This window comes from Narcine bancroftii, chromosome 1 (assembly GCF_036971445.1).
Source record: "Narcine bancroftii isolate sNarBan1 chromosome 1, sNarBan1.hap1, whole genome shotgun sequence".
Classification (NCBI taxonomy): Eukaryota; Metazoa; Chordata; class Chondrichthyes; order Torpediniformes; family Narcinidae; genus Narcine; species Narcine bancroftii.
The window spans coordinates 124536485-124555598 of NC_091469.1; the positions used below are offsets into that span (position 1 = coordinate 124536485).

General features: G+C 45.4%; 1 protein-coding gene across 3 annotated transcripts in view; it reads right to left on the minus strand.

The window, feature by feature from the left end:
- ap3b1a (adaptor related protein complex 3 subunit beta 1a) overlaps window positions 1–19114 on the minus strand; it is a 380897-nt gene that overhangs the window by 338999 nt on the left and 22784 nt on the right. The gene's annotated exons all lie outside the window — the stretch shown is intronic.

A 19114-nucleotide genomic window follows, 5' to 3' on the forward strand; every position in this document is an offset into this window, starting at 1 on the left:
ACAGATAGTCCTGACTTATTATGATCCAACTTAATTTTTCAAAGTTACAATGGTAGAATCCGTACTGTATTTGAATTTTGGCTAGGCTACAATGTTCAGCATCTCCCCACAGCCACACACTGATCCCACTGCACTGCCCCGCTCTCTCCCGATAGTCCGCTATCAGTCCCCACACTGATCCCACTGCCTTTTGCGACATGAAAGTGGGAGTGCCGGAACACAACCCCATTATAAGTTGAGGACTACCTGTAAGTAGACTACAGTGGAATACATTTTTAACCATATATATAGTATTTGAAACATTTTCATTGTACTAAATGAACAGGACTTGCCAAAAATACTTGTGCCAAATTTCACCCATGGACAATGACATTTTTGCAATTCATAATAAAAATCAGATCAATTTTGAGAATTATTACAGAATTTTCACATACATTTTCAGCTTGAATGATACAAATCTGACAAGCTAGCACAATAAGCTGATATTTAAATGTACAATCTGTATACTTTCAAGATTAGTAACATGGCAAAAAAAGTATTTGTAATCAGTTTTAATCAACCATCTGAAAATAATGAGCATTTGAAGTTGTTGAAAATTTACTTTTAACACATCTGTTTATACTGAGTTCAATCAAAAGTTTTAGCAAATTAAAAATCACATCAACCAACAGGTTTGAATGCATTTCCACCAGCTACTTGCACCCAAAAGAATCAGATGAATTTTTGAGCACCCTCACAAGACTAACAATAATTCTATGAAGGAGTGACCAATCATGTTGGTTGGGCTGGCTTCTTGAATAGTTTTCAAATTAATCCGAAATATCACAAAAATTTCATTCACACCAATCGTAATTTGCTCTCAATTCCTTGAATTTAGGACACATTTCACTGAATAAAACAGTAACCAAGAGATAAACCACAGGTCATTAGTATGAATGCAATCACAATAGCAAAAGCATTAACCTATCGAAACATACCCAATCAATTGCTGTTCAGTTCCATTATCAGTCAGTTCCCTTTCTTCTGCAGTCTGCTGCGCTTTCAGTGTTAGCTGAAGACTATCTGCAATCACTAGTACCTTTTTCACTGTAGCCATAAATTGGTTTCTGAATTAGAACGAACCTCGAGAATTTTAATCAAATACAGCTTCTTCTGGGTTTTGACAGGATTGTACAGTACCTTGGGATTTAAAAGTCAACTAACAAGCCTGTAACAATCAACATTCCAAATGGATGACTCCACTTCTCACCTTCATTGCAACATTCACCCATATCTCAGGAACAGTTTTCATTCAGCATTCATGGCCTTTCAACAAGGTGAAGAAACACTCAAATTTGAAATTCCAGCCACAAAACTGCCCTATTCTATGGCTTTGAAAGATTGATTCTTCTAAGTACATATACAAAAATATAAATATGCATTCTGCTAAGGTATTGCAATATTTAAAAAGGCTCAAGATGTCAATAACATTCCACTTTTTATTGTTAACACAAATTAAGAGTGATCCAGAGAAACAACAAATGCATTTTAAGAGTGGTTTATTAAAGATTACAAATGGTCAAGGAGGTTTTAAACTCAGATACATTGGGGTGGACAATGGAAATCACTCAACCATGAAAGTATTTAATTTTAAACCAATTTCAAATATTTTTAAAACACTGATGTTCAGTACTTCCCAACTATCCAGCCAATTTAAATCAATTCCTTATAAAACATCGACCGTCGACTTGCTCATCTGCTAAATTATTCTCCGTGCATTTTTGAAGGATCATATTAGAATAATCAGAGGGCATACTTTACTTCCCCGAGCTGCATTCCCAAACCTACAACAAACCAACATTATTTTAATATTGTGCTTGCTGGATGAACAATACCCATGCAGAAATTAAAACATAGTAGCACTTTAGTTGGCATTCAAGCAGAGACAATCCCAACAGCAATGTGGGCTTCCAGATAGATTTTTACAAAACAAGCAAATCAGTAACTTGTTGGAAATATTTTACTCAAAGTTATTAAAATGAATAAATCTTTTCAGAAATAATAAATTTTGGAATGAATCTTAACTTTTTAAAATCTAAGTGTGAGAAATTCTTCCACTCCTTGTAACCAAAGAAGTAGTTTTGATCCCAGTCTAAATGAGGTAGAATTTGATATTTCTCAACTGTACTTTGTTGGCAATTATACTAGATTGCTTATTTCACAAGTCAACAGCCAAACTATATCCGCTTTCAGGTGCTTGGATGCAGATAATACCCTGGCAGATGCGGCTGGGGGTGTGCAGCTGGGACGTTCAGGTGGCTGCGGAGAAAACTCTTTTCTGTCACCTGAACGTGCCAGTTGAAGGAGAGATGCGTCTGAGTGAACACTGGCTCCTGTGGACTGTGGCCGTAGTCCCAATGCTGCTTTCAGGTACAACGGGGGATCTCCGAGCTGGAGAATATACCTACAGGAGGAGGGTTAGGTAAATGCTCTTCCTGGCCGGGTTCTACACTTTCAGGTGGCCACCCGACAGCCGCATTGGGGTAGAATAGGCAGCTTTACAGTCGGGTATTCTGGCCACCTGAAAGCAGCTTATATTTACACAGGATGAAATCGACAAGGAAAATAGTTATCTGCAACTTCAATGCACAAAGCTGAAAAAAGTCACTACAATCAAAATGCTTTTAAGGTCTGAAAACATATTTTCAGATATGATCTGAACATGAACAACCTCAAAAGGGTGCAGCCCAAGACATTTTGATTACACCTTTGGATGAAATACGACCTTTGATCAGAAATAAAATGGAGCATGTGTTAACCACAAATATTTGCACATTACTTAATCTTGGCCAACTCCAATTTTATCTTAAAAATATGCACTCAATAGCTTCCAGAGAATGACCAGAGATAGAAAATATGGCAGATATTTACCATTCCTGCTCAATTAGAGATCCAGGATCAATTCTAAATGAGAATTTTTTAAACTGCAGATGCTGGAAATGCTCAGCAGATCAGACAACATCATGGAAAGATAAACAATGTTTTATTTTGAATACTTTTTGTCAGATCAATCTTTATGTTCCATTCATCAGGGTAAGCCAGGGAGGGGGCGGGATAAATTTTAACTTCACGAAGTGTGATCAGCACTCCCATCTTGAATACCGCATTCTCACTGGTTAAGACACTCCAATAGTTCTGTCCCATTTCCTAGTCTACATTAAGGAATATCTTACAATTGCCAATTAACCATCAACACTCCTTTTATAAGGGAGCAAACTAGTCCATCTGGCAAAAAGCCACACAGCAACATATCTCAGTAACTTTTTTTTAACAATTTAAAAACCATTGCATTCAAAAGCAGAGCAGAGTGATGCCATCATCTATGCTCCCCTTCATGAAGTCCTAAACAAAGAGGGAGTTTACAATGAGGTTTTGAATTACTATTTCGTGGCAGTCTACAGGATAGGTCTAGCATATGTTACAACCCATAAACCCAGCAGCAATGGATATTCACCAAGACAAATGGTTACTTAATCAAAAGTTGCTTTTAATTATCTTTAAACATGAAAACAGGATCACACTTTATTAACTTAACTAAACTAACTTAACCCCCTTCTAATTCTAAGCACACGTGTATGTAATGTGTGTTTAAGTTGAGAAAGGTTCTTTGCTTCACAGTCTAATCTCACTTCTCATTCCTCCAAGTTCACTGGTTTCAGGCAATTCTTATACTGTGCACAGAATTTAACATTTATAAAGTTCACCAGGCTTTGGTGCTTGAAAGGTAAATGGTTACCGTTCTTGTCAGTTTTAAGAGATTTGTTGTTCCTGGACACAAACTGATCCTTTTTAATCAGCCACGTCAGAGACTTGCCGAAGAAACTTGCCCCATCAGGGTTATCCAGATGATAGCCTTTCTTTCAGGTCACCTTTTTGTTTCCCTTATTTCAAGTAAAAGATTATGCATCCAGTCATCTCCTCTTGTATAGACTACAAGGGCTTTGATCAGGCTGAACTAAGTACTCACAACCCATCTGCAAAAATGGGGTTTTCCACAAGCTTTCCAGCTTGACCTGTTCCAGTCCCAGCTGCTGTTGCTGATTGTAACATTGCAGAACTGATCTCTCTCTCTCTCTCTCGCTCTGAGGAAAAAGCTGTTCAACTCTCTCTACTTGCAAAAACCACATGACCCTGTTAGAACAGCAAGCTGCACTCCAGACAGCCTACAGGTCCGAACTACTCCTCCAAACTCTCATCTGTTGCTTTACCAAAGAACAATCCATTAGTGAAGTCTCTTGGGCACACTCCAAAGATTTTGCAAAAGCCCCCAGTAGCCACCCTGTCTGACTTGAGCGGAGCTCCAGCATTTAAATGAGATCTGTTTTGAAGTGTCTGTATGTGACCTACACTAAAAAACCAGCCCAATATAGCTCCCAAAAGCATATCTATATATAATACAACACAACATAATCTGTCACATATACCAAAGACCTCTGAGGATGCATGGGAGAAGAGGTCCTGCATACAATACCTATCACTGACGAGGTAGTGCTGAGCAAAATTTTGATCCTAAAGATAGACAAGTCCCCAGGTCCTAATGGAATTCATCCCAGGGTACTAATAGAAATGGCAGAAGTCATAGTAGAGGATTTGATGATAAATTACTGAAATATTCTGGACTCTGGGCAGGTTCTGGTGGATTGGATCTGTGAATGTCAGGCCACTGTTCAAAAAAAGGATGTAGGCAAAAGGCAGGGAACTATTGCCTACTTAATTTGGCATCTGTAGTTGGGAAGATGCTTGAAGCTATACTTGAAGAAATAGCACGGCATCAGAATCAAAATAGATCCATCAGCCAGAAGCATCAAGGATACAGCAAAGGCAGTCTATTTTGACAAACTTGTGTCTTTTAAGGATATATCAAGCATAGCAGATAGAGGGGAGCAGATGGGCATTGTTTATTTGCATTTCCAGAAGGCACTTGATAAGGTGCCATAGAAGGCATCCACAAAATAAGGATGTGTAGAGTTGGGGTGATAAGAGGATTGGTTAACCAATAGAAAGCAGCGAGTTGGGATACATGGGTGTTTTTCTGGTAGGCAATCAGTGCTGGGCCTGTAGCTATTCATGATATACATTAACAATCTGGAAGAGGGGACAGAGTGCAGTGTATCCAAGTTTGCTGGTGACACCAAGTGGAAAAGCAGACTGCAGAGGATATGGAGAGTCTGCAGGAAGATAAAGTTTGATTAAGTGAGTCTGGAAGATGGAGAACAATGTTAGTAAATGTGAGGTTATCCACTTTGGAATGAAAGATGGAAGATCAGATTATTATTTAAATAGCAAGTGATTGCAGCCTGCTGCTGTGTTTGAATCGCAACTATTGGTTTGCAGGTGTAGCAGGCTATCAATAAGGCAATTTTGGATTGAGTACTACTGTAATGAACCAGATCTGATAAGGGGATAATGTAACCAATTCACCCTGCAGTTTGAGTGGTAGAAATTACAACCATATGTATCATATACTAGCAGAATAAAGTGAACTACAAGTCAGGAGCTGGTCAAAGTTGATTGGAACCATGCACTGGCAGGTTTCTGAACTTAACACAGAAGGCACAGGACTAGTTCATCCCAAGGACAATAAAACCATGGTTGACAAGGGAAGTCAAAGACAGCATGAAAGAGAAGGCATGTAATTAGCAAAAAAAAAGTGGGAAGCCACAGGATTGAGACACTTTTAAAAGCCAACAGAAGACTACTTAATAAAAGGAGAAAAGAGATAATATATTAAGGCAAGCTAACCAGTAACGAGAATGAGAAATGTTTTTTTTCCCCCCAGATATTTTAAGAACAAAAGAGGTGAAGGTGAACATTGGACCACTGGAAAACTATGCTGGGGAGATAGTAATGGGGGAACAAAAAAAAAATGAACTCTGTGTCAGTTTTCACAGTGGAAGATGTCAGCAGTACACCAAAAGTTTGAGAGTATCAAGGGACAGAAGTGGATGTAGTCACTATTACTACGGAGAAGGTGCTGAAGAAGTTGGGAAATAAAAATCAGAAGGTGGACAAATCACGTGGACCACGCCCCAGTATTCATAAGGAGGTAGCTGTCGAGGCAGTTACAATTACAACAATTAAAAGACATTAACTTTATTTGAATTATTGACAGATTGGGAATGATGTTCAAAGGTAACCAAGCACACAGCTCACTGAATGCCAACATGCAGATACAGTACACAATCTGGAAGGCAAATGATGAAGGGCTCCAAACTAAAACATTGACCATTCTTTACCTCCCTGATGCTGCTTGATCCACTGAGCTCCTCCAGCAGATCATTTTTTGCTCGATTCCAGCATCTGCAGTCTTCACATTGTGTCTCTAAATATTTATGTTTATCTTTATTATTTTAACAAATAACCATGTTCATGTAACAACTATTAATTATCAGCATCCACTAATCACCTAAATAAACAGGCAAAGGGGAAAGAAACTAACTGGCTTACTGGATATGAAAATTACTTTATGGGTTACCAGAGATATTGGCTGAAATATGATAAGTTACCTGGTCTGAATAGCTCTTCATAATCAAGAGGCAAAAATGTACATACTGCTGTGTTTATTTATGGAACTGCCTCTTTAAACTTTATGTGCAAGGGGGGAAAAATCTACGAGATCTCACGTCGACGTTGTCGCTCAAATTTGCAATGCATTAGCACCACCTGGTGGTTCAAATTTAATTTTAAGCAGCGCACCATTAAAACTACAAACCCAAAGTGTTAAGGTTGTACAGGTAATAAAGGTCAAAATGATTGTACAAGAAGTCACCATATCACCATTTTTTTTTAAATGGAAGAACTACTGATTGAGAAGACGTCTATAAATGTGGTTACCTTTCATCGGAATTTTGGAGATCGTTCCCTTAAGGTGTCACTGCTTACATTTGTGAACATGTACTGCATTTACAAGGGACTATATAGAAAAATAACCATTTTATCCAAGGTGAGATGGATCCTTCAGAGTGAGTATGTATGGTCATTTTTAAATTGAAAATTAGTTGCTAATGGGGTGTTACAAGGATCAGTCTGAAGCAACTAATTCCATAATGATATATTGTTATAATGTAATATCATAAGAGTTTGATATTTTTTCATTTTATTTTTTCCTCACGTGCGAGAGATACAGTGAAAAACTGACTGGCGTGCAATCCAGGCAAGTCATTGTGCAGCAGTTAGTGCAATACTAGTGTTATAATAAAGCAAAAATGGAGGCTATAATATCACAAGAAAAGTTCAGTGCCAAAAATTGCTACAGATGTAAACATGGATAGATTAACAAAGCTCAAGGTCACAAACCGCCAGAAAAGTGATGTGGACTGACAAACAATTTGGCAGATGGATTATAAAGAGGAAAATGTGAAGTTATCCACTTTCAAAGGAAAGATGAAAAAGAAAATTGTTTAAATGAAATTAGTTAACAAAACCCACACTGGGATGCATTCTTACAGCTTGCACAGATCAACTAGTGGATATATTCAGACATCTTTAATCTCATCATGAGCCAGTCGCAACTTGTTTGAAGAGGGCCAACATCATATCAACACCGAATAAAAACATAATAACACACCTAAATATTTATTGACCAGTGGGACTCTGATAGCTTTGAGAGACTGGTCAAGACTCACAGGAACTCTATCCTTTCAGCCAGCCTTGACCCACTTCAATTTGCCCACTGCTCAAACATATTAAGATTCAAAATTCAATTTCTCATGTAACAAAGACAGTATGTAGCGGTCCATTCCAGCCCCGTACACAATGGGCCGAATCGCCACAGCGCACACACAACAGCACAGAGAACGCCTTCTCACGGAGGAGAAGGGCCAGGTTAAAGAGCAAGACTGTGGGGAGCGAGTGTTGCTCCTGAGACTGCGCGCTGACATCACTCCCGTGAGCCACTGCGGTGGGTGGTGGGAGGGGTTTCGTAGTGTTGCTTTCGTAGCGCAGTCTGTTTGAATAAAGAGTCCAGTCACTTGTTCACTCAGCTTGGTGCAGATGTGTTCCTTTATTTTTGCAGCACCACCGTATCGTGGCCGCATAGGTTTCAATGGTTTGAGACTTTCCAAGCACGCAGCAGCATGGACCCGACCAGCTTTCCGGAGATGAACGTGGTGCAGTCGCGGCCATTTCTGCTCCTGCCCCAGCTACGGTGAACACCATGGGCAGTCACTTACTGCCATTTTGGGCCAACTAGCCACACAGTTGGCTACAGCTAGCCGAGGCACAGTTTGTGTTAAGAGGCATAACAGCTGAAGACACCAAATTCTGGCACATTGTCAGTGCCATGGATCCAGTTACAGCAGCAAAAGAGTCAGCCCTTTTGTGAACCACCCGCCCATGGAACGCAAGTATACCCTCTTTCGTCGGTTCTTACTCGACTCTTTCGAACTCAGCAGGCACGAACGGGCCATTCGCATACTTAACTCACAGGACTGAGGGAACCGCAACCCCTCTGACCTCATGCAGGATTTGCAGACGGACACATCAAGAGTTTCTTGTTTGAAGCTCTATTCTTGTCGAAGTTGCCAGTCCACATTGCCTCAGCCATCTCTAATATAGACTTTGCTCACCTGCACCTCATGGCCAAGGAAGCGGACCGGTATTTCCAAACCCTTCAGCCAGACTCAATCCATGCCCAACCTATTTGTGCGGTAGGTGCTACCACACCAACAGGGAGTACTCAGTCCACCTCTCCGGCACCTGTACAAACACAGCATGGCGATCATCCAGACAAGGCTACTGGTTACTGTTATTACCACCTTCGATGGAGTCATAATGCCCGACATTGCATCCCCCCTGTAATTTCCCCGGATCCACACCCAGCCAGATGCTGGGAAACTAGCAAACCACCCATTGTTAGTAGCCTCGGCAGTTGGCACCAGTAAAGGTCTCCTGTACCTACGACATCTGAAGACTGAGCGACTGTTCCTCGTGGACACTAGTGCAGAGATCAGTCTCATACTGCCCACATTCTTCGAGTGGAGAAACAATCCCCTCACAGGCAGCCAACAGTTCTACGATCCCCTGCTACGGAACTCAACTTGCGACTATCCACACCAAGAGCACAGTTTTCTGATGGGAGTGCACAGTCGCAGGGGCAGACTTTCTGTGGGCCAACGGTCTGCTGGTGGATTTGACCAGGTGCCGCCTAGTGAATGCAGCAACCTTCCAGGTTTTTCCCTTCACAGTACACAAACAAAATTTCCAGTCAATGGGAGTCCATGCCTCCAACTGGAATGAGTACAACTCCCTACTGGCCAATTTCCTGTCACTGCTAGTCCAGAATTTCCACGACACAGAACTTGCACACGGTGTGCAGCACTTCAATGGGGCCACAGGATCACCAGTTTACACGAGGGAAAGACGACTTCCCCAGGACAGGCTCCTCCTGGCCAAAACAGATTTTGCAACCATGGAGGAGTTGGGTATCATTTGCCGCTCAACCAGCCCTTGGGCCTTCCCCCTACATATGGTCCCCAAGAACTCTGGAGCGTGATGCCCATGTGGAGACTACTGGTGGTTAAATGACGCAACAGTTCCAGATCGGTATCCAATACCGATCTGTGTAAGATTACACTGCTCAACTCCAGGAAACTCTGATCTTCTCTAAAGTCAATTTGGTTAAAGGATATCATCAGATCCCAGTGCACACCGATGACATCCCAAAGAATGCCATCACCCCGGTCGGATTTTGAATTCATGCGTATGGCTTTTGGCCTAAAAAATGCATCCCAGATGTTCCAGCGCCTTATGGACATGGTGACTCGAGACCTGGAGGGAATATTCGTCTATCTAGACCAGAGGTCTGCAACCCATGGCTCCAGAGCCAAAAGCGGCTCTTTCATCCCTCTGCCGTGGCTCCCTGTGGCTTTGAAAAAATGTGAATACAGTAAATGGCTATTTCATTTAAATTATTTTTTTATTTAGTTAGTTTTATCAATGTAATAATTATTGTTTCAGAGATTAAGATGATCTTGTAACATTAAAATAAAATGTGTTGTAATATTTTGTTGATCAAAATTTGCATCAGAGCACTGTAGTGGTTGATACCATTGTATGCGTCACCTGTTGAACCTGGCAAGTGACTGGTTTTGAAGTTGCGACCCCTGGTAAGCTAACCATAGATAAATTCAAAAAAAAGTTTCTGATGAAAATAACATTTATTGCTTCATGGACAGATTCATTTGCTTTCACTGCTGACAAAGCTGGTTTACCTGTATGCTTAATACGTGGCAAGAAATTAGCAAACAACAAAAAAAATCTAATGTTGAAAGACATTTCCAGAATAAATACACAGCTTTTGCTGAAAAATACCCATCTGGAGGTGAAAGAAAAAGAGCAGTTTTAGAACTGCTGCAGAAAGCTGATCAGAGTAAAAATATTTTGAAGAAGTGGATGAAATCTACAAATTCAAGTATTTCTACTAGTTTTGTGGCAGCTCGGAAGATAGCCAGGCACGGGAAGCCGTTCACAGATGGGGAATATATAAAAGAATCATTTATCAGGATATCAGAACATCTATTCTCGGACTTCAAAAACAAGAGTGAAATTGTTCAGAAAATCAGATATGCTACTCTCTGCAAAGGACAGGACCATAAAAATGGCAGCAAATGTCACCAGTCAACTAATTAAGGGCATTAATTCGGCTCCAATGTACTCAATCACCTGTGATGAATCAAAAGATGTCAGTGATATTCAGCAAATAGTGTTATTATGCAGATATGTGAACTCTGCTGGGCCACAGGAAGAAATCATGGAGTTGATACCACTTAAAGGCCAAACAAGGGGGGTGGGGAAGGACATCTGTGAAGCTGTGCTAGATTGTTTAAAGACCAAAGAAATAAACACCACCCACTTGGTGTCAGTGGCTACTGATGGGGCACGGAGTATGACAGGAGCACAGAAGGGGTTTGTGACTTTACTTCAGAAGTCACTAGATAGAAAACTGCTGAAGTTTCACTGCATTCTGCATCTAGAGGCAGGGTAGTGGAATGCACAGAAGTGATGAATCTTGTCATACAGATAGTGAACAAAATAATGGCAAAAGAATTAAACCACTGCCAGTTCCGTTCATTATTGGAAGAAGTTGAAAGCACATACTCTGATTTCCTGCTGCACAACAAAGTCTGGTGGCTGTCCAAAGGGGAGGTGCTGAAGCCGTCTGCTGTGTGTCTGGAGCTTGTAAAAACTTTTTTGGAAAGCAAAGGGCTCACCTTTCCGGAGCTAAAACAGCCAGATTGGCTGGAAAATCTGCACTTCATGGTGGATGTGACAGCACCCCTTAACATGCTGAACAAAAAGTCTTCAGGGGAAAGGAGGCACAGCCCTGTAGATCCTGGAGGTGGTTTTGGCATTTGAGCACAAGATGACAGTGTTTGCTAGAGATGTATAGAGAGGTTGCACTTGCCGACGCCATGCTTGCCCAGGATTCCTGGCCAGGTTTCTGAGTCTTTGCCGACACGAGCGTTGAAGTCGCCCAGGATGACAACCTTGTCGGCTGTAGGGGTACGTTGGATGAGGTTGCGCAGGTCGGTGTAGAACTTGTTCTTTTCTGCTGGTTCCGCCTGGAGGGTTGGAGCATAGACACTGATGAGGGTGATGTGACGCTTGTTTTGAAGTGGGAGTCGCATGGACATGATTCGGTCCGAGAGGCCTGTCGGAAGGTTTTCCAGTTTGGAGGCAATGAAGCTCTTGACCATGAAGCCTACACCAGATAGGCGTCGTTCATCCGAAGGCTTGCCAGACCAGTAGAGTGTGTAGCCCGCGCCGCGTTCTTGGAAGCTGCCTACATCTGCCAGGCGGACTTCACTGAGAGCGGCTATGTCGATGTCAAGTCTGAGGAGTTCATGTGCAATGAGGGCAGACCGACGTTCAGGTCGATGGCTGTCAGTCTTATCTAGCATGGTTCTGATGTTCCAGCATGCTAGCTTGAGTTTGTGAGCATCTTTTGAGGGGGAGGACGTGGAGGGGGAGGACGTGGAGGGGGAGGACGTGGACCTGTCCTCGGGCCTGCGCAAAGGAGCTTTTAGGTGGAGTGCAGTGCGCGCAGTACTGGCCCCACCCTTTACACCCATGGTTCGTGTGCCGTGGCCAAGCAAGCTGGGACGTGGCAGCGAGGTCCTTGGGTCGTAGGTTTTATATCGGAGTGGCCTTCTCCTATGCAGGTTTCTTACCCGGGCTGGAGGGGCCTGCCTCCCCTCCTAGGTCGGTCCATACTGCCCGGACCGGGGCCTCCGTCTGCCTCACTCGACCGAGGCCGGGGCCGCCGTCTCCCCCTTGCTCCTGCCCGTATCGGGGCCGCCGCCGTCTACCCTTCGCCCGGACCGGGGCCGGGGCCGCTGCTGCTCTCCCTGTGCCTGGACTGGGGCCGCCGTCTCCCCCTTGCTCCTGCCCGTATCGGGGCCGCCGCCGTCTACCCTTCGCCCGGACCGGGGCCGCCGCTGCTCTCCCTGTGCCCGGACTGGGGCCGCCGCCTCCCCCTTGCTCCTGCCCGTATCGGGGCCGCCGCCGTCTACCCTTCGCCCGGACCGGGGCCGGGGCCGCCGCTGCTCTCCCTGTGCCCGGACTGGGGCCGCCGCCTCCCCCTTGCTCCTGCCCGTATCGGGGCCGCCGCCGTCTACCCTTCGCCCGGACCGGGGCCGGGGCCGCCGCTGCTCTCCCTGTGCCCGGACTGGGGCCGCCGCCTCCCCCTTGCTCCTGCCCGTATCGGGGCCGCCGCCGTCTACCCTTCGCCCGGACCGGGGCCGCTGCTGCTCTCCCTGCGCCTGGACTGGGGCCGCCGCCTCCCACTCCCTGTTCGGACCGGGGCCTCCGTCTGCCTCACTCGACCGAGGCCGGGGCCGCCGTCTCCCCCTTGCTCCTGCCCGTATCGGGGCCGCCGCCGTCTACCCTTCGCCCGGACCGGGGCCGGGGCCGCCGTTGCTCTCCCTTGTCCGTGAACTACTCTTTGCAGATGATGCCGCTTTAGTTGCCCATTCAGAGCCAGCTCTTCAGCGCTTGACGTCCTGCTTTGCGGAAACTGCCAAAATGTTTGGCCTGGAAGTCAGCCTGAAGATAACTGAGGTCCTCCATCAGCCAGCTCCCCACCATGACTACCAGCCCCCCCACATCTCCATCGCGCACACAAAACTCAAAACGGTCAATCAGTTTACCTATCTCGGCTGCACCATTTCATCAGATGCAAGGATCGACAATGAGATAGACAACAGACTCGCCAAGGCAAATAGCGCCTTTGGAAGACTACACAAAAGAGTCTGGAAAAACAACCAACTGAAAAACCTCACAAAGATAAGCGTATACAGAGCCGTTGTCATACCCACACTCCTGTTCGGCTCCGAATCATGGGTCCTCTACCGGCACCACCTACGGCTCCTAGAACGCTTCCACCAGCGTTGTCTCCGCTCCATCCTCAACATCCATTGGAGCGCTCACACCCCTAACGTCGAGGTACTCGAGATGGCAGAGGTCGACAGCATCGAGTCCACGCTGCTGAAGATCCAGCTGCGCTGGATGGGTCACGTCTCCAGAATGGAGGACCATCGCCTTCCCAAGATCGTATTATATGGCGAGCTCTCCACTGGCCACCGTGACAGAGGTGCACCAAAGAAAAGGTACAAGGACTGCCTAAAGAAATCTCTTGGTGCCTGCCACATTGACCACCGCCAGTGGGCTGATAACGCCTCAAACCGTGCATCTTGGCGCCTCACAGTTTGGCGGGCAGCAGCCTCCTTTGAAGAAGACTGCAGAGCCCACCTCACTGACAAAAGGCAAAGGAGGAAAAACCCAACACCCAACCCCAACCAACCAATTTTCCCTTGCAACCGCTGCAATCGTGTCTGCCTGTCCCGCATCGGACTGGTCAGCCACAAACGAGCCTGCAGCTGACGTGGACTTTTTACCCCCTCCATAAATCTTCGTCCGCGAAGCCAAGCCAAAGAAAAAAAAAGAAAATAGAGAGGTACGCTTTTTGAGAGAGTTCAAAGAAGCACACCATCAGATCAATTATTAGCATTTACAGTGTGCAATCATTGCAAAGCAAAATGCGTTTGAGGAAAGATTCTGAGAGTTCAGAGAGGAAAAAAAACACTTTGTCCTTCCCTGTCACTCCCCTAAACATTGATTTATCCCTGTGGAATACGACTGCATTTACAGATGTAAGTCAACCCCATCTTGAGATCGAACTGGCTGATATAGCTGGCAAAGACTTATGGGTGTCTAAGTTCAGAAGCTTGACAGCTGATCTTGTTGCTCATCAGAAAGCAATTCTTGCTCAGAAGCACAAATGGAGTGAAATTGAAAACCTCCCCAAACTGGACAAACGTGTTCAAAACATGGAATTCCCGACACTTACATGAACGTGAAAAAATATGCATTTGGAGTCCTGTTGATCTTTGGATCCACATACCTATGCGAGCAGGTTTTCTCCAGCATGAACTATGTAAAAAGCAAACAGCACTTGCACCTCATGGATGACAGCATGCAATCCTGCTTGAAGACCAAAATAACATCTTACAATCCTGATATTGATCAGATGTGCAGTGAGGTTCAGGAGCAGAAGTCACAAATCCAAATTCATGAGTTATTATTTTGCAAATATATATTTTTATATTGGACCCTGAACTGATGTAGTTGTGTTTTATATTTAGGCTGGCGGTTTAACTGCAGTAGCTATGCGACTGAGGAAATCAAGGGATAACTGCAACCTTCAGAATAAAATACAAACTAGAATTTTTTTGTTTGCCCTATTTAATTAAAGCAAATATTTCTTTTTAAAAAAAAATTCCACAAATAAGGGATGGACTCAATTGTGTATTTGTGTTTTTTATTTGAAACTTATACGTGCCAGTGTCTTTATTTTAGAGTTCAAAAGAATTTGTTAATTTGCTTTGCTACAAACAGAAGTAAAATGTCAGTCGTTTTCTGTTTGCAGTTCCTTTATTTCATAAACAAATTATGGTCCTTGTATACATAGCATAAGTGTAATGAAACTAATATATGCGGTGTTTTCTTCATTTTAGGGATCAAACTGGTTTTGCGGCTCCAGATGGGTTTTATTTGGTGGGAAACAGGCCCAAATGGCTCTTTTAATGCTGAAGGTTGCCGACCCCTGATCTAGACGATATTCTCATTGCCAGCCCCAACGTAGGAACACACAGGGAACACCTTTGGCAGCTCTTCACCAAGCTTCAGGCTCATGGGTTAACGATCAACCTTAACGATCAACCCAGCTAAATGCCCGTTTGGTTTGGACACCACCAATTTCCTGGGACATCGTATCACCAGCACAGGAGCCATGCCACTGCCTGGCAAGGTAGAGGCCATCCACCATTTTCCCAAACCAATCTCTCTCAAGGGACTGCAAGAATTCATGGGGATGGTGAACTTTACCATTGTTTCCTCCCAGAAGCAGCAGCCATCATGCAACCACTAGTTAACCTCATCAAAAAGGGTGAGAAGACTCACCTGGTACACTGAAGCACTCCAAGCCTTTGACGCAACCAAAACAGCACCATCTGAAGCCACCTTCTTAGCCAACTCAGGCCCAGACTTGACAAGATGCCTTCGAGAGAGCAGATGGTGCAGTACTGCAGCAGTGGATCGATCAACAATGGAAGCCATTTACTTTTTTCAGCAAGCACCTGAGGTCACCCAAATTTAAGTATAGTGCTTTTGATCAGAAGCTGCTAGCTCTGTACCTGGCCATAAGCAATTTTAGGTACATCCTAGAAGGCTGGATATTCACGGCATACACAGACCACAAACCATTGGTGCAAGCACTGGGGAAAGATCTCAGACCCATGGTTGGCCAGACAGCAACGCCACCTTTCCTATATATCAGAATTTACTACAGACATCCAACACATCGCAGGGACATCCAATGTAGTAGCAGATACACTCTCATGCCCAACAATCTCAGAGGTTATGGGTAACACTGACATGGCCCAATTAGCCAGGGACTAGGCCAACGATGCAGACACGCAGGCCTACTGCACAGCCATCACAGAACTGCAGGTACAGGAGTTCGCCCCCAAACCAGGAGGACCACTAGGCCTTTGCGACATGTCTACTGGCCACCCGAGACCTATCCTTCCCGCTGTTTGAAGACACCAGATATTCAAACAAGTGCATGGACTTTGGTACCCCTCCATCAGATCAATGATCACTTTATGTGGCACGGACTACACCACGAAGACCTGCGTACAATGTCAACGTGCCAAAACCCAGCGACATACCAAGGCACCATTACAACCCGTTCCACCTATGGAAAACAGATTCCACCATATCCACGTGGACATTGTAGGGCCACTGCTAATCAGCCAAGGGTGAGATGCCTGTTCACTGTATTTGATAGTTTTCCATGCTGGCCAGAGGCAGTCCCTAAGCCATCCTGCAACACGGAGGCTAGAGTGCAAGCATTCTTGTCACAGTGGGTGGCTCATTTCGGCGTCCCCTCACATATTATCTCCAACTGAGGAACCCAGTTCACCTTCTCCCTGTGGTCAACACTATCGAAATTCTGTGGTAGCCAGTTACACCACACGACCGCCTACCACTTCCAAGCAAATGGACTGATGGAGTGCTTTCACCACCACTTGAAAGCGTCTGTGAAAGCTTGACTCCAGGGCCCAAATTGGATGGATGAACTCCCATGGGTCCTGCTCAGCATCTGCATGGCACCCAAAGGACTCCCAACCTCATCAGCCGAGATAGTCTGCAGGATACTTCACGCCATTCCAGATTACCTCCATTTCAGCTCCATTGAACCTCAACTCAATGCCATGGACTTCCTGCAGCATTTAAGGGACAGCACAGCCAACCCAAGCCCACTGCCTACTACCACACACAGCCAACCCAAGCCCATTGCCTACTACCACACACAGCCAACCCAAGCCCATTGCCTACTACCACACACAGCCAACCCAAGCCCACTGCCTACTACCACACTCAGCCAACCCAAGCCCACTGCCTACTACCACACTCAGCCAACCCAAGCCCACTGCCTACTACCACACTCAGCCAACCCAAGCCCACTGCCTACTACCACACTCAGCCAACCCAAGCCCACTGCCTACTACCACACTCAGCCAACCCAAGCCCACTGCCTACTACCACACTCAGCCAACCCAAGCCCACTGCCTACTACCACACTCAGCCAACCCAAGCCCACTGCCTACTACCACACTCAGCCAACCCAAGCCCACTGCCTACTACCACACTCAGCCAACCCAAGCCCACTGCCTACTACCACAGTCAGCCAACCCAAGCCCACTGCCTACTACCACACTCAGCCAACCCAAGCCCATTGCCTACTACCACACTCAGCCAACCCAAGCCCACTGCCTACTACCACATTCAGCCAACCCAAGCCCACTGCCTACTACCACACTCAGCCAACCCAAACCCACTGCCTACTACCACAGACAGCCAACCCAAGCCCATTGCCTACTACCACACTCAGCCAACCCAAGCCCACTGCCTACTACCACACTCAGCCAACCCAAGCCCACTGCCTACTACCACACTCAGCATGCCACCCTGCCATGCCCCAGAAGATTTGAAAGCTGCGGATTTTGTTTTCATCAGGAGAAGCCGGCGAGGAACCCCTTTACAATCCCCTTACAATGGACCTTTTAAAGTGCTTGAGGGATGATGTGGTTTTTACTCTGGACGTTGGGGATAGAAAGGTTCGGTCCAAGGGGCCGAATTGGCACAGGACACAGCCTACACACAATGGCGCAGAGACCGCCTCCTCACTGAGGAGAAGGGCCAGGGTTAAAGAGTGGACTGCAGGGACCAAGTGCCACTCCTGAAACTGTGCGCTGATGTCGCTCGTGAGCCAGCGTGGCGGGTATGAGGGGGTTTCGCAGTATTGCTTTTGTAGCGCAGTCTGTTTGAATAAAGAGTTAGTTACTGGTTCACTCAACTCGGTGCAGATGTGTTCCTTTCTTTTCACAGTGCCATTGTATCGTGCAATATTACGCAAAATTTTTTCATTAATTTGATTTCCCGTCTGAAGCGCCTCTTACAATCAGAGAAAGAAGCAAGAGAGTTCCCCTCAGTGTGTTTGTGGATTCGCCTCCAGCACTCCTGCAACCACAAAGAGTCCAAGCTCCAGATATGAACCTCCAACACGATGAGGAACGCTCAAGTGCCACCCTCTTGCATCCCAGATCGGATACCTGGTACCACTTCAGCCAGTCTTGTCCTAGTCTCCAACAGTCCAGTCACCAGTAGCCCACAACCTGCATGAGTTCCTTGCCTCAAGTTGCCAACAGTCCAGTACCCATGTTCTTCAGCTGCAGAACCCCTCACTAGTCCACCACTATGATCACTGTCCCTCAAGTCATCTCCTCTGCTTCTTCTCAAAAGGGAGTGTTCTCCCGTTTTCTGGTGCCCTGCTCCAGTCCTCTGCTTCCCTGATCTGTAACCCCTCGTGGCTACTGCTGATCATAGGTGCTGCCATCTTGGGCCAGACCCGTGGTCTCAGATTTTCAAATAAAACCGCCATTGGCTCCATTAACAGACATTTAAAGCTGTTCGGAGCTGACTGCAGTTGGATTGGGTGGTTGGACCCCATGGGAGTACTGTGACTCCACTCCCATAGGTCTACACAAGCAGTAGCGTTGCCATTACAGTGGCTCCAGCAGTACCACCAATTTTTATCCACAGTAGACATCATCTCCTTAGCTTTCCACGTGGCCCTGCAACTCCTGGACACGAACCATACCTATGCTATTCATACACTATAGCTCCATCTTCAATACCATAGTCCCTGGCAAACCCATTCCCAAACTTCAGTTCTATGATCTCTGCAATTGGATCCTTGACTTGGAAACAAAAAAATATTGCAGCACAAAAAAACAGGCCCTGTATACCATGTGGTCAACGCTGAACCATTTTCTCCCTCATCCCATCTACCTGCGTCTGAACCACAGCCCGCTATATCCCACCCATTCATGTTCCTATCCAAATTTTAAGATTAAGAAATCAAACCCATTTCCACCACTTGTGCTTGCAGTTTGTTTCTCAAAGACATCCTGTTTAACCAACTGCAATCAGTGGTGGGCAATATCACCTC